At 52.6% G+C, this 15,265-nt stretch overlaps 1 long non-coding RNA gene across 1 annotated transcript; it reads left to right on the top strand.

Moving 5' to 3' along the window:
* The first annotated feature begins 1,956 nt into the window (after positions 1 to 1,956).
* Positions 1,957 to 9,903, top strand: LOC146766648 (uncharacterized). The gene is made up of 2 exons (XR_014957388.1): positions 1,957 to 6,860; positions 9,460 to 9,903. It is a non-coding gene; the product is annotated as an uncharacterized LOC146766648 (long non-coding RNA).
* The last annotated feature ends 5,362 nt before the right edge of the window (positions 9,904 to 15,265 follow it).

Raw genomic sequence — 15,265 nt, 5'->3', positions numbered from 1 at the left:
CTGCGTGAGTCCAATGATTTGCTTTGGGCGGAAGGGAAAAAAAAACAGAAAAGGAAAAAAGAAAGAAAAGAGGCGCTCCAGTCCAATAGGTTGTTGGTTTTAAAGTGAGTGAAACGCGCCAGCAAGCACCACGGATCCCAGGCGCCGCACACCCCGGGAAGGATTTGCATCCCTCCCTCACTGCCCACCTCTTTGTGCAGCACCGGCAGTGCCTGTCCACTGGGCTCCCCATGGGGCTGGGCTCAGCAGCAGCATTTCTGCTGAGCTGAATGAATCCCCCTGCTCAGCAGAGCCAGAGGGGCAGGCAGCTGCCTCGGAGGAGGGCTGGGAGCTCCGGGGGCTCAGCTTGCTTGAGGCACATCCCAGCACAGGGACTTTGTCCGCCCTTGCCGCGCGTGTCCTGGAGGATCGCTGGCTTGCTGCACAGCTAACACGGGTGACGTGCTGCCTCTGGAAAGCACTGGTCCCTGGAGGGCTGGGAGCAGGTTATGGAAGGAGTGTAGCCAGGTTTAGGGTGCTAAATGCCCATTTTATTTACTTGGAATAAATCAGATTTACAAAGGGCTTGTCACCCTCTGACTCCAAGGAGGAGCTCTCACTTTGCTAAATTCAGGCTTCCCAGGATTTAGCCCTCTGGTGCACTGGGGATACTGGGAGAGACCAGTCTTTGCCCTGGTACTGTCTGGCAACTCCTGTGCTGGCAGCTGCTTTTGGAACCCTCAAGCAAGAAGGTGCACGTGGGAATTACACACACATGCCAGCCTCGGGCCCGGGTTGGTGATGAGCATCCTTCACTCCTCTGGGCTCTCCACCACACTGCTGCTCTGCACAGCCGGGATGCTCCCAGCTGAGCCAGCTGCCGGCTCCCATCCCGCCAGGGCTGGTGGTGGAGCCTGGCGCGGCTGTTTGTAATTTGTCAGGGTGCTTTGCCTGCCTCTCCCCACCTCCCCCTGTGAGCACACTGGCTTTCTTCACAGCTAAATGAGGCTTTAAACCAGGGGATAATACAGCTTTAACACAGAGAGGCTTAAAAAGCAAAAGTGAATCATTTCTCAGTTCTCCTTCCCGTAATCTCTCCTGGTAACATTAATTATGAGTTTGCGCAGAGTGCCCCAAGGCAAGCGCTGCTTTCCCAGGACAATTAAAGTTACTTAATTATTAAAAACCGTGTGTGCTGTTCCTGTGCGCTCCCCAAAGCACCGTGAGGCAGGCGGCCTGCCTCAGCTCACACACTTTCTCAGGGCAGCGATTGAAGCGTCTGTGGGAAAGTCTGTTCCTTTGTAATTCTCCGGCATAATCTCCACAAATCCCACCCCAGGCCCGCGCCCTGGAGGGTGAACGATGCCGGCGGCAGCCCCTGCCCGGCCCTCGCGTGCGGGATGGCAGCACCGGGGCAGCTGGCAGGGCGCCGGGCACGGGCGCTGGCCAGGCTGCTCGCTGCGGGCAGAAGGGACCTCGGGGGGCCTGGATTTTGGTGTGGAGCTCTGGAGCTCTCCTGCTGCTGCTCCAGGCTCACAGCAGGCTGGCCAGTCAGATAGGCAGCAAATGGCTTTGCACCAAAAAAACTCACTTGCCAAAGGCCAAGTGCTGCCCTGACAGACGAGTCCTGCTGCCCTGGTGTGTCCCTCCCTTGGCAGTAGCTCAGGCTGTGCACCCAGCAGCTGCTGTCCAGACACCCATAACACTTCCTTATCTCTGGAAATGTTCAAGGTCAGGCTGGATGGGGCTTGGAGCAACCTGATCTAGTGGGTACATCCCTGCTGGTGGCAGGGGAGTTGGAACTTCTTCAAGGTTACTTCCAACCAAAACCACTGATTGCAAGAGCCTATGACATCATGCCAGTGTGCAATGCAGAGACAGGTTCAGCTTCTTTTTCCTCCTGACTCAAGGTATTTGTCAATGTGGCAGAGGAAATCTTGGTCAATCCTTGCTCATAAAAGTCGGGGAGGGGTGAAGTTGCTGCACAGTGGAGGCAGCAGGGCAGCATTTCTGGCTGGCAGCTCAAAGCTAGTGCAGCACATGGAAAACAAAGCAGCAAGACACAGCTTCCTGCCTGACCCTTTGCATCTCAGAAGGTGCCTCTGTGTGCTCAGCTCAGCCTTATGGCCTGGTATCCTGGTTCCTTCACCCTTTTCCTGGGCCAAGAATTGCCAGATTGCAAAGCAGCAGGAGCCCCAGGCCCTGCTGTGAAGGCAGCAGGTACTGGGGGAGCAGAGAACTCAGGAGTGGGTGAGTTCTGTCTCAGATGCTTGCACTTGTGTCAGACAGACTCAGCATCAGCGGGTGCAGCTTTCCCCACTTTGTGCTTTTGGCTGCCACTACAGCCTGTGGCTGAGGGTTTCACAGCTGAGCAGTGCTGATGAAGGCAAAGGTTTCCTCCTTCTTGTTTTGGACATATTCTCAGCATGATTCCACTGTTCCAGTTTGATGCCAGGTGTCCCTCCATCTCCTGCTCTGATTCCTGAGACCTTTATGACCTTCCTTCTGCTCTTCCAAGCTTGTGTGACCATGACATCTGATCTTTCCTGGTCTTTTCTCATCATGCCTCCAAACTCTATTCCCAAGCATCCTTAAGGCCTTTCTTCATACTTCTTTATTTCCCTTACATCCTTTCTGTTAAAAAAAAAAAAAACAACAAACCAAAACACTGCATATACTACTTCAAAAGAGTTTAGTTGTTCTCTCTTCTTTCCCTAATCATACATCATGCTTGCTGTCCTGACTCCTTCCGAGCATCACTGAAGAGGGGATCAGCATTTTGCATGGCTGTTGGGGGCTGCTTCCCTGTGGGTCGTTGCTTTGCCTTTATCAATACCGATTTTCATGTGTCATTTTACCAGCCTGAAGTTTAATACTTTTTAATAGCTCCTGCCCAGTAGCCAGCTCTACTTTTGCTGTCTGTAAGTCTTTTAACCAGTTGTTTTTCCATGCAAGGCAAATGTCCTTTCAGCCCATTGAGCACCAGGCCTTTTGGAGAGGTGCCAAGGCAGAAAAACCAAGATCTTTTGGATGTCTCACTGCTCCAGGACCGGCACATTGCTCTGTTCCCCACGCTTGGTCACCTGGCTGATTTGTGAGGTATGGCTTCCTCCTGCAAGGTGGTGCTGAGTCTCCCCTAAGTGCTGCATTGACCCAGATCTGTTATAGATCAGTTCTCCCAAATTGCCCATGAGATCCTCTGAGCTCCTCTGGCTGCAGCTCATGTTTCTTTCCCCACCTCTGACCTAGGCTGGCAGGAAAAGCTGGGTACCACCAGTTGGGTTGGCATTGCCTCGTCCCACATGTGTGCCACCTCCTTTTGTTAGAAGACATCTCCAGCAGGCCTCTGCTGTGGGACAGGCTCCTGGCACAGCCCTGCAGGAAGGGTGACAGGCACTGTCTGAGCATTCTCAAGCCACCACTCAGTTTGCTGATGAGGCTTTGCCTTCCCTGGGTGCTCTGTTCATCATTCACAACCTGCACCAGCTTGTTGGCTGGTTTCCTCCTCCTGGCCTTTATGCAAATATGTTTATTTTCAGGTTTTAATACCTTTTGCATGTTCTTCCACAGACTTTTAAATTCCTTTTATTGTGACTTTACTTTTAACTTGCCAAGGTTTCACGTTCACTTTTAAAGGCTGTCTCCACCACTAACTGGTTTGCATCTCTCTACAATCCCTGGGCTGTTCATCGGCCCTTTCTGAGTGACCGGGCGCGCTGGAGGCTGCCCAAGCCCCAAGCGCGGCTCGGCGGCAGCGGCGGAGCAGGGCAGCTGGCCCGGGCAGCCTCCTCCCACGCCAACACCCAGCCGCCCTCTGACTTTTGCCCTTCGTGCAGCACAGCAGAGGCTCTTTCACCCCCCGCCGCATGCCCAGGCACTTCTTTCCTTCCCTTTGACAAAGCCAAACGGGAAACAAAGATTTTCCCCAGCGCTGCCGGCAGCCGGTTTGACTCCTTGAAGTAATCGCGGTAATTGAGCCTCGCAGCGCTGGCGCAGCGCGGAGGGAGCGGGGCTCGGCAGCCCGGCGGGGTGTGAAAAGCAGCAGCTCCCTGGCTGGGCTGGCTCCGGCCCCGCCGGGCTCCGGCGGGCAGCCAGCGAGCCTCGCTCTGTCCTCTTCCCACGGACCCCACTCCCACTCAGTGGGGCTGCACGGGTTCCTGGGGTGCAGCAGGGAGAAAGAGAGAAGTACCCCTGTTTTCACTGGGCATGCCTATGACGTGTATAGAGTGGGGTTGAAGCACCTTCAAAAATAGCCTGCTTTCACTCAAAATCTGCCAAGTTTAGGTGAGCAATTCTGGAGCCCCAGGGCGTGGGGACAGGCCCAGCTCAGCGTTTGGGCTCTGCACTGCCAGCAGCATCACAGCGTGGGGTGGCTCCATCCCTTCAGTGCACCCACATCCTCGTCCAGGGCCGCTGCCTTTTGCTGTCCTGGGTCTGGAGCCTGGAAGCAGCTTTTCCTTAGGCAAAGGACATCTTCGAGGCATAGAGCTGATGTCAGAGGTGACAAGCACAACACATACCCAGTGATAAACCCCATGGGGCTGGCTGCTCCTCACCAGTGCCTCCTCCTCCAGCCTAGAGCAAGGAGCAGGCTTTGTGCGCTGCTGTGTGAGCAGTGGTGACGGAGGCGATGGAGACACAGTGCAAGGGATGCCTGTGCCTGCCAGTCCGTGCTGGCTTGTCCCTCTCACATGTGGCTCGTGTCTCAATGAGCAATGAAGTTATTTTCTGACTGTGACTGCTCCAGCTGGGACTTGCTCTGGACCCTCTTGGTCCCAGTGGTCATTTCAGTCCCATTTGTCTTCCCAGCAGTTTTGCCATTCCCTTCTAATGTTTTCTTCCTCTGACTCAGCCATGCATGTGTAGCAAGCATGTTGTCCAGCCACCTTCCAATGCCAGGGGACTGGGCAGGAGCTCCTGGCCCCACATCAGCCTCCATATCTCATTTTCCTGGTTGGGGAAGCACATTTTGCAAGAAAATGCTCCCTTTTTTTTGTCCAGGTCACCGGTGGAAGGAGAACAGAGCCAACAGAGTATCCTCCAGCCCTCCAAGCACAACTGGCTGCCATGTCCCTCCCTCTGCTGTATTCCCTTGCTGAATCCTCACTCTTCCTTTCCAAAGAGTACCTTCCAGAGCACGTCAGTGCTGCCATGCATCGCAGAAGGCAGCAAGCAGCTAGCATTGCCAGGTCTAAAAAGGGTGTCTTAAAAAAACAGATCTATTAACAAGACAGAACCCTCCAGCTCCATCTTTAAAATAAGCTTCAAGCTTATTTTCCATTTACATCTCCTCCTTTAACCACCTTCCTTTCAACAGGCATTGAACATGTTGCATGTGAGAGTAATTTAAAGGACTGGCACAGTGTGGGCTGGGATTTCACAGGATTACAGCTTCCTCCCTCCCTGTTTCTCCCAGAGACATAATATTTGGGAGCTCTGTCTGTGGTGTGACCGTGGGAAGGCTGTGGGAGGAAGGCTCCAGGTGGGACCTGCCTCTGCTGACCTGTGAGTGCATCTCCTCCCAGGAGAGCATCAGTCAGTGGGGCCAGCCCAGGAACTGGAGCTTGCTTTCCCCTGCTGCTTGCAGCTTCTGCTCACAGTTGTTAGCCTTGTGCAGGTGTCCAAGGCAGAGGTTATGTACCTTGGCAAATCCCTGTGTCCCAGATTCCAGTGCTAGCAGCTGCCAGCTGCGATGCCATGTTTGCCACCCAGCATCCCAAGGCAGATGCGTGTTCGCTTCCCCTGGCTGCCAGCTGCCAGGGACTGCCTGTCATGTCCCAAGGATGTCAGCCAGTCCTCCGCTGTCACCCTGGGACAGATCTGCCCTCCCTGCTCTCCAGAGGCCGTTTGCTTTACAATCTGTGAACATAAGGAAAAAATGAAATAGCAGTGGAGAATTCCCTTCAGCAAAGCTTTGATGGTGAAAAATGTGCTGTTGGGTTGTCTGTTTCATGGAATTCAGGAAAAAAAAAAAAAAAAAAAGACAAGGAAAATAAGGAGGAAGGAAAGAGAGAAACCATCTGCTTTTTTCTGAAGTTCTTCACCCACACTCTCAATCGCTGCTTCCCAGAAAGGCTCTTTCTCCTCTCCCCTCCACTGCAGTGCAATCAGATAGTCCCCAAACTGCCCCTGGGTTAATTGGAACCAGAAGCCGCTGTCACTTCCAAGTGTTATGAGCACAGGGACCACAAGGAGCTCAGGTGTTTTGGAAAGGCTGATGTCAGAAGGGGCTGTGATGAAAGGCTTGTTGACAGCCTGCGAGGCGATGCTGCAGGAATGGCTGCAGGCAGGGGCTCAGCCCCTCTGTGGGTATCAGCTCTGCTCCATCAGCCCCACACTGACAGGTGATGTGACCAGGGCCACCCTGCACTGCTGGCTAACCCACAACAGACATGGAAAGGCTGGACACTGGCTCAGGGATTTTGCTCTGCCTGCTTTGTGCCCTCACTCTCATGCTGTTATTTTTATGGCATAAATAGTTAGAGTTTCATAAAGAAAAAAGACCAGAATGGAAAAGGCTCTGAAGCCCTTCCTGACAGGGGACACCAGTTAGCGTGTGTGCCCAGCCTCCCTTCAAAGTGCGAGTGGCTAATCTTGTCTCAATAAAACCAGCATCATGTCAGGGTAATCAGCAGATGTCAACACTTTAATGACACTGGCAGAGTCCCAGCAAGGTCTGGGGGTTATCTCAGCTGCATCGTATTCCCACGGGAAAGGTAGATAGCAGGCTCCCTCCCTCAGGTACCCACCCGATGGCTCTCAGGCGCCGTGGGGCAGGCGCAGCGCTGCCGGCACCTCTGCTGCCGCTGGGCTGTTCACGGGCTCCGCTGCCTGCAGCCAGCCCTCCGGGCAGCCTGCCTGTCTGCACTGCGAGGGGACAGGTGAGACAGCATGGGATGGGGTGGGATGGGATGGGACGGACGGGATGCCTCTCTCGCCACTAGACAGCGTAAATCTCAGCTTCCCCGGTAGGGCAGCTCTGTAAACCACAGCCGCTTCAGCACAGGTTTATGCGCTTACTTTTACAACAGGCAAATTGACAGATTAGGCTGTGTACACAGATTGTGTAAACTGCTGTCGGGTGCTGCCCTGTGCCCCTCGGCGGGCGCCGGCGGGTGCCCAGTCCTCCCCGTGGGAACCAGAGGGAAACAGGGGGGACCTGCCAGCAGCACAGCCCAGGGCGAGCCCGGTGTGCCCCCACGTACCCCGATCCCTCAGCCTCCCGAGCAGGCCTGGAGGAAAGTGAGGGAGGGGGGCCCGTTGATTTAAGATGTGAGAAGGTCAAAAGTTTTCTCAAGCAGAGTTGCTATCACAACACTGAACACTTCATCCCCCTTTTTATCTGCCCCAGTATTTATTGTCCATGAGCAAATACTTGTGTTTTTATAAATTCCTTTAGAGTGAATCACCCTTCTCCTGTTTAAACCAGCAAAGACCACATCAAACAGTATCACTCCATCTAGAATTAATCATTAATTTGAAGTATTTGACAATATTTTCCAGCATTATTTTTTCCTCTCCCCAATTAATAAAGGTTAAGCCTCAATACTGGCTCTTTTGCAGGACACTTGCTACAGAGTGGTGTCACAGGGAGCTCACAGTCCCAAATCCACTGTGGGCAGCAAGGGGAGAGAGATGCAGGTCTGCACCAGGTTTTCAGGCTGGTGGAAGTGACCTCACTGCTGCCTGCACATAGTGTGGAGCAAGCAGCTAGCAGCTGAGCAGCCCTGGGATGCTCCATCACACACCTGGGGGGCCTAGGGTTGGTGTCAGAAACCTTTTCATTTTTAAAGTGCAGAAAGGCTGATCATGTGCACAGGATTGTAGGAGGAGATGAAGACGTCCTCTGCCTGCTCTCACTGCAGCCTCCATGAGCACAACTTCAAATCTCGCCAAAATCTGATCTCAGATGAATGCATGTGGCTTTTATTCACTTGAGATGGAACCCAGCCTTTAAACGCCACATTTTGTACTTTGGTTTTGGTTTAAGTCTCAGGCATGTGTTTTGCTAGGACATTGCATTTCATTTAAAAATTAGTTTTGACAAGGCCTTATGGTTCATGAATTCCTGCACGCCGAGTCCTGCAACATGTATCTCAGTTCTGCTGGCCTCTTCAGAGGCACCAAATCAGGGTGGTTTTGCTTCCTGCTCACAAATAAGCCATGAAACAACTTTGATTTTCCAATGTCTTTGTAGCAGGGCATTTTCCTGAGACTCTTTCTGCCATTCTATTGCAGTCTTTGTATGGTTTGCAATGCAGCTTGCATGAATGCTCTGCTAGAGAGCGTGGTTGGTTTGGTAAGTCCTGTGGCACCAGTTCTTGCTTCCAAATGGATGTAAAATGTATAAATACACAATGGCACATGATGAAGGCAGAATACAGCCTGCTAAACACAAATAGCACAAAGGAGAAGGAAAGATCAGACATGGTAAGCTCGCCACACTGACACCACTCAGGCAGGCTGAAAGAGCTCTGGGTCTCTGGCATTTCATGACCACAGCTGGCTCTTAATCTGGTGCTCAAGGAAGCTAAACAGCAGAGGGCTTAGGACCTTTGGGCATAGTTTTCACATTGTAACAATTCACAAACTGTTCTCCAGGTGCCTACAGAAGACCCTTTTAATCTACAGGTGTCTTCAGCTCTGAGAAAGCAGGGACAAGCTCCTTGGCATGCAGCACAAGCAGTCTCTCCTAGCTCTTTCCTTGCCCTCTCCTGTCTGTGGCATCCAGGGTGTTGATATCACAGGGGACAGGGAAGCCACCACCATGTGCTGCACTCCTGGCTGCAGCTTGTGGTGCTCAGGAGTGTGATGAAGATGGTGCTGGGCAAGGCAGGAGAGTTATTTTTTTACTTCTCCAGCAGCAAGATTGCAGAGGCTGGATGACCTGTCATAAAGCCAGGACAAGGGTTACTTCTTGTCTTGGAGCCAGTCACCTGCCAAACACTCCCCAGATTTACACCAGAAGAACCTTCTTTTATTGTGGTGCAGCAACAGAGAGAGCAGGGCAAAGCGCTCTGTAACAAGGGGCTGGGCCACCATAGCATCCCTGCAGGGAGCATCCCTGCCCACTCTGGCTGCTGGCATTTCTCCACCAGGTTTATCACTGTATCAGCCATGTGAATACACCTTTTTTTATGACATGAGCCTTTCAGTGAACTTTTTGAAAGACAATGATGGGCCTTCAAAGGTTTGGTCAATCCTGTTTCCTGTATGCTCCTGAGCCTTGTATACATTTAAATTTGACTTGTTAACTTTATAAGGTACTTCAGACTTGTATTGTACTGAAATTGGCTGGGATCTCAGTATCTCCTTTATTCCCACGTACTTTATTCTTAGAAATGCTTTGTAGTCATGTTATTGCTGTTGGGAGGTTTGGCTTTAACAGCCTCCAATAAAGATATGGGCCTGCAAAAGGGCACCAGTAGCCCAAGATTATTCAATATCAGCAACTGAAGCACAGGTGCCTTCTGTTTGCAGGGCCTCTTACTCTGGGCAGCAGCAGCCAGCCCTGGCTCCAGCAGCAGGCAGCAGCAGGGAGGGCTCCTCACTCCCTGGAGAAGAGGACACAGTCCTGCACAGATTCCTGCAGCCTCCCATGGAGCAAGCAACAGCCACCAGGCACGTGTGACCAGCAGCAGGCTGCAAAAGCTCACTTTGCTGGGTTTATTTGCTGCTGCTTCTGCTTGCATCCTCACACTGGGCTGTGCTCTCACCAGTGCCCAGGCAGCAGCACTAATGCCTCCCTTTCATCATCAATACTCCCAGCTCAACTCCTCAGGTACTCCCTATGCTTTTCACAGCCCCACAGCCATCCTGCCATCACTGATGTGCAGCCTCCCAGGCTGCTCCATATATCCCCCATTTTTGGCTCTATATTCTCTCTTTACATTTTGTAATATTAAAAACTTGCATTTGCATAGAGCTAAGTTTGCTGTTCCACTCTGTGTCACTCCTGGAGGATTCCTGCCTCCTTCTGTGTTCCCAGGCAGCCTGGACACATTTCTGAGGCAGCCGATGACAACACTGCCCTTCACTGCAGGGAAGGAAGGACAAGGACCTTGAAATCTCATTTCAGAATATTTCATCATGTGAAAATAAATGTCATTTCATACGACATTCCAGATTACTTATCAAATAATGATCTGCCTCTTAATGCCTAGACTTCTGGAATCTGTGCAAATTAAATGTTGTACTTGTAAATGTATTTATTCATTACACATAGCAATTAACGTATGATTTAAGCAACTGAACTGTAAATTATCCCCTTGTTTATAAAACAACAACATCCTCTAAAGGATAGTATTTTCTATTACAGCAATTAGTAACACATCAATTCTTGACTAGCTTGCAAGAGATCTCATATTAGCCCACATGAGGATGATTCTCCAGTATGATCTCTGGCACCAGGGCATGCACACAGCTCTGAACCAGCACATGTGCAGCCAATGCACCAGGCAAAGGAAATGGAAAATGCTCAGGAGTTTTCCAAAAATCCCACCCCTTGCTAACACTTGTCAGCGGCCAAAGCGCTAATGGAGAGCTTTGGCTACACATCAGCAAGTAGGAAAAGAAAAATAAGGGAGAAACCACTCCATTCCAGCACACACCCTGCACTGCTGTCAAAGTGTGCTGAGGATTTCCAATCCCCTCCTCCCGCTGCCTGCCCTGGGCAGAAAAACAAACAAAAATCCACGGTCGCTGTGTCCCCCTGGCACGCCGCCCATCACCTCACCTGCCGCCGCGGCGGGGCCCTGGCGCGATCCAGCGGCTCCCGGGGCCGGGCGGGGCCGGGCGGGATCCGCGCCCCGCGTCCCCCCGGCCGCGCTCCGCAGCACCCTGCCCTGCGCTGCCCGAAGCCGTGTGTCTGCGTGAGGTCCTAGTCCAAATCACGCGTGATCATCCTGATACTCTTGATATAGCTAAAGGACTAATTTGAGCTCTGTTGTCGCCTTGAATTATGAGTATTGATTTTACAGGATTCAGATTATGTGTGCATTTCAATATTAGCGAGAAAGGCTAATTCTCTCCATAATGCTGCCAAACTGAAACAAAACTAAAGGCACCAGGGAGATCAGGTAAAGTGCAAATGATTCATTGTACCCTGGATTTATCAGAGTCCATCTACTTACACATTAAGAAAGACGCTGGTTCTGTAAGGGCTCCATTCTGCTGTAGGAAAGCACTGCACCATGAAGTATCCTGTGTTTTCTTCAAAAAATGGATACAGGAATAATGGAAATGGGAGGGCTGGCAAATTGTGACCACTCCTATTTGTCAAGAGGAAATGCCTGGTGCCCCAAGAGCTGCAGGACCTGGTCAGACCAGGGAGGCTGAGACATCTGTCCCCACCCTTGGTGGGGCACAGGACCCCTGGTCTGCCTGTCCTTCCTGCACTGCCCTCAGCAGAGCTTCCCAGAGCGAGGCAGGGCTGCCTGTTGCAACACCTCCCAAAGGTTCCAAATATTTTCTTGCTGCATCATTGCAGTTGCCAGGGTTTTGAGGATAACGTGAAGTTTACACATCACACTCCCTGCTGCCAATTCATGACACGAAGAGAAGAGATGGTGATCAGCTGGTAAATTTAGCAGAAAGCTCAATGGCAGCAATCAGTCCAGGCTGCCTTCTTGGACTGATTAATGCCAAGGAGAAGGAACTGTGTTGGAAAATGTGATTGATCACTCTGCAGAAGAACACAGACACTATGGCCAAGGGCTGGCCCTGTGGGATTCGTGAGTCTGCAGTCAGTGAAGGTTGAGTCCCCAGAGAGCCACATGCCAAGGCTCCCACCTGCCCTTAGCTGCAGGCGCCGGCAGGGCCAGGGGAAGAGGGCAGAGGGGGCACAGAAAAGGGCTTGTGTGCTGGGAATTTGAGGGCAGGCTGACACACCCAGCCACAGGCTCCCTGCGCTGAGGATGGCTGGCAAGACTCCCACCTCGCCACGCTCCCGCCCACGTCTTCCCATCCCCTGGCTGCGCCGACCCAGCTGCGCACAGCTGGGCTGCAAACCGCACCGCTGGTCTGATCTGACTTAAAAGCCATGTTCTGGAAAAGCCTGCGGGGTTTCCTGCAGCCACAGCACGTCAGGGATCACAGGCGGCTCACACGCTAGAGCTGCAGCAACACGGCTGCAGGCTGGACTCAGGATGTGCAGCTGATGCACACCCACCTTCATCTGGCTCTCAAGAGGGTTCCTTCGCTTAGTGTTTGGGACAGGGACATCTTCTGTGCCAGTGAGCCCTCATGTCCTCTCCACCCCCACCACTGCCCAACTCACAATATTTTCATATATGTACTCCTGCTTCATAGCTTGAAGTCTTTCCATTTCCTGCAAGCACGCAAGCAGCACAGCTCCAGCACAGAGACCAGCAGCCTCAGGGAGCAACACAAGTGGGATCTTAATAAATAAATAACTCGGTTCTCACTGCCAACACCTCCCACCACAGAGGGAGTGAACGAGAGCTGAGATGCTCCTTCTCCCCTCTGGAGCGTGGCAGTGACTGTGCATTTATTTCTGGTTCTCAGAGGGATGCAGGCTCAGCTGTCTGTCCCTCTGCATAGAGCTCCTGTATCTTGCCAAGGATGCTGGCTGTTGTACTGGAGTGGACTCCCCTGTCATGGCCAGCAGACTGCAAACCAGTGGTCTGGTGAACTCTGGGCATGTTGCATGAAAACAGTATCTCTCAGAGAAGGGTATAAGGCAGCTCACAGCCTCTGGCTGGTAGCAGCAGTGCCAGATACCAGTCCAAGCCTCACAGGAAATTTAGGGATGTTCCCAGAGCTTGTTCCCAGCTGCACTGCCTGCCAACACCCAGCCTTGTTTGCCAGCAGAGGACTAGGCTGGAGCTGGGGCTCTGGAAAGGCACACAGGGGAAAGCTGGGGCTGCACCATCTCATGCCCATTAGCACTTTGTGGCTGCTCTAGCCAAACCAGCAACCTCTGAAGTAACGCCATGGGTATCAGGAAGGGAATTCCCATCCACATGGGTGGCATTTCACAGCTGCCAAAATGCCCTCCCCGCCAGCTCCCCAGCAGCATTTCCTTGGTTCAGCAGGATAGGAGCCTGCCAAGAGGAATCAGCTTAGCAAGAGATCCAGGTATCCTGGCTCTTGTCCCAGAGCCTTTCTCAGCACAGAGCCGTGCTCCAGCCTGGGCTGGGATGGGCTGGGGAGATGAAAATGGTTCTTCATCACCTGTCCTTAATGATTCTGGAGTTTCTCAGACTGGCACTTTGCTACTCAAGCAAAGCTTTGGCCTCTTCATCCCAGTTTCCTGCGCCATTCCCAGGGATGCCTCCTGGTTGTGTGGGCAACAGAATGAAGGGCACCAGTTTCTGGAGGCCAGGAGGCTCCCTCCACACAATGGGTGTCACTGCAGAATAGCCAGAGCTGCCCCAAACACACCCAGTCTGACTCACACAGTGAGGAGTAAAATGAATAAACACTTCAGCCTCTCTTCTGCAGTGGCAGCCAGGGAACAGCTGAAAGAGGCCAGCTTCTGGGGAGCAGCTGCCACAAACACCCACCCCAAGGCTTGTCTGACAGAGCTGGGACCCTGCCTCTCAGCAGGTCTTTGGGAAATGGGTTCCCAGTGGAATGACAGGGCAGGACCTGCCATAAAACCAGGCTGCTGCCTCAAAATGAGCTGCTCCTGCAATCGAGGGGGCCAGGCAGTGACACTGCTGCACAGAAGTTGCCCTCTTTACCACAAAGACCTGGTGTGTAGGGGAGCAATGTCCATGAAAGCTTTGATTCATCCAGGGAGCTTTGTCAGGAAGTCAATTTGAAAGTGACCTTGTTCCAAAGACCTGGCAAACGTTTATAGAGGGGAAATAAATCCTGAAACCTGCACCCAAAGCTTCTGAGATCACCCCTCCCAGGGGAGCTGGTTGGATATGGATTGCACAACAGCTTCTGGGATGGGAACTACGAGCAGAGGCATGTGCAGGGCTGTCCAGAGGAAACACCTGTGCCAGGGACATGTCCCTGAGACTCAGCACTTGTTTTCCAGCCTTCAGGGTGGTGACAACTTTGAGCTGTGGCCAGGCTAGGTTTTCAGCCTGCAACCCAAAGAGGAAAGGCTTGCTATGCAACTCCTGGGATCCCTCTTGCAATCCAGTTCTTACAAGCAACTTGCTTTCTATTTTCTGTATTTCCTATGATCCTTCAAGCTTTGGATATTAAAACACTTGCATCTCTAGAAGCACGTTTTGCTCATCTTGGCTGCTTCCTAAAGGACTGGAGAGCAGGCACAGCCAACCCTGCCACCTCCTCACCTCCTGCGTGCTGCACCAGCAGCAGCATCCTATTTTATTTCTTCCCACCCCTGGGCCCGTGCCCAGGACTTGTCTAAATTTTCTTGCCAACACATTTTTCCTCCAAGATGTTCTGCCAGTCAGTAAAGCCCTAATGCATTGTCTAAAGGTTCTTCCCAAATCTGTTTTGGACAATTCCCAATTTGTAATCCAAGATGATTGTCGGAGCAAAGCAAAAGACACTTTGGGAGGACTGTTGGACAAGGGACTCCCAGTCCCTGGGCAGTCCCTTACCTCAGTTTCACCTCCCCCCTTGACACCTCTTTCACAAGAGAAGGCGGGGCTGGAGATGCCCCGAGGATCTGCCGCAGATCCCCTCAGCGGTCAGAAACCTCCTCGCCGCCGCCTTCCAGCCTAAACTTGGCCTCAGCCATTTCATTTCCAGAGACATCCTTCCATGCAAATCCTCCCTTTCCTCTCCTGATCCCTGGGGAATTCACAAGTATACGTGCTTCCGCTCGGAGATCGCAGCCCTTGCACACGAAGGCATTTCACAGCAGCAGCCGGCGGAGGAGATGTGCGGCAGGGACACCCCAGTGTCCCTCTCGCTGATGGATCTGAGAAGCCTCTGCTGAAGCAGACGCTTCCAGAGGCCCAATCCCCTGGCACAGCGAAAGGCACCCGGCAGGCTCTGCATGGGCAGGGTGCGAGCTCAGCAAGGGGAGCCGCTGCCTGGCAATTCCCAGATCCCGGCTGTGGGCGAGGACTGGCAACCCCTAATGACAGCTTGTTCCTGCTGCCTGCCCCGCTCCCGTCCCGCAGACACACCGACCTGTTGCCGGCAATTACAGGCGGTTTGCAGCTCCTCGGCTCCCACACAGACATAATTGCAGCCTGTTCTCACTCCGGCCGGGAGGGACCGGGCTGCCCAGCGCCGCGTTTCCTCAGCCCTTTGCAAATCCCCGCAGGAGGGAGAGGGAACACCAGCTCAGTATTTGTCACAACTTTCTTGCCCACCAATATATGCAATT

The sequence above is a fragment of the Lonchura striata genome, chromosome 9 (genome assembly GCF_050655825.1).
Source record: "Lonchura striata isolate lonStrDom1 chromosome 9, ASM5065582v1, whole genome shotgun sequence".
NCBI classification, from domain to species: domain Eukaryota; kingdom Metazoa; phylum Chordata; class Aves; order Passeriformes; family Estrildidae; genus Lonchura; species Lonchura striata.
Note: the sequence above shows the minus strand (reverse complement) of the source record. Positions and strands in the feature narration are given on the sequence as shown.